Source organism: Nannospalax galili, unplaced genomic scaffold (assembly GCF_000622305.1).
Source record: "Nannospalax galili isolate Female #2095 unplaced genomic scaffold, S.galili_v1.0 scaffold1144, whole genome shotgun sequence".
In the NCBI taxonomy this organism is placed as follows: domain Eukaryota; kingdom Metazoa; phylum Chordata; class Mammalia; order Rodentia; family Spalacidae; genus Nannospalax; species Nannospalax galili.
The window spans coordinates 922,745-923,826 of record NW_008351634.1 but is presented as its reverse complement, the minus strand read 5'-3'; positions in this window follow the sequence as shown (position 1 = coordinate 923,826).

The following is a 1,082-nucleotide window of genomic DNA, read 5'->3' as shown; positions in this document are numbered from 1 at the left end:
AAAAACCTATAAGGAGAATTTAAAAATTGGAGAAGTATGGGAGGGGGCATGTGTTGCAGGTTTGCTCGTGGGTCCAGCCCACAAGGGACTGCAGGGAATGAGGGTTCTGGCTGAGGTGGGGGTGAGTGGTGTGGAGTCAACACACAAACACTGGGAGTCAGGTGGAAGCAGGCAGTAGGCGAGGTGCTGCAGACTAGTTTATTGCTGGAAAGGGTGGGCCTTATATATCTCTCCCTCTGCCCCCAGTGTCCCATAAGCTGGTGTGTCACTCCCTGATAGATCCCCTCATCCAGGTCACTTGCATCATCAGTCTCGAGATCTGGGGGCAGATTATAGGTTGGCTCTTTTGCAGAAGCATGGGCTGCGTTCTCAAGGCAGAAGCTGTGTTCTCTAGTGTGGCCTGTGCTTAGGCCTGGCACTTCCTCTCCTACATATCCATCCCTTTTTATTATAGAAAGGTCAGTGGGAGCTGAGGTTCTTTGCCTCAACATAGTTGACCCCCACCTCAGAGGATACCCAGCTTGATGGACTGTGCCTGTCCTAGGTCATCCTGACCATCAAGATCATACCTGTCATTGACTACCAGCCCTCGAAGGGTGTGACCTCTGGAATGACCGGGTGAGGGAGGAGGAGGGCAAGAAGTTACACAGCCACTTCTTGGATGTCAGCAAGCCAGACCTGGCGGACCTGGGGTGGGGGGTCAAAGTCTGGATCCTCAAGCGTCTTGAGAACCTGATACACTAATTTACTTTGTTTTGTCTGCAGAAGTGTAAAACAAGGTATTTTATGAGCAAGAAAAGAATTAAGACTATGATACCTGTGCTGGATAGCTTTAGTGTCAACTTGACACACCTGGGTTGAGGGAGCCTCAATCGGGAAATTGCCTCTATTGGACTGGCCTGTGGCCATGTCTGAAGGGCATCTTCTTGATGAGTGATGTGGGGGGGCCCAGCCCACTGTGGGTGGTGCCACCCCTGGGCAGGTGGGCCTGTGCTCCATAAGAAAGCAGGCTGAGCAGGGGCAAAGAGAGCAAGCCTGTAAGCAGCGTTCCTCCATGGCCTGTGCTCCAGCTCCTGCCTCCA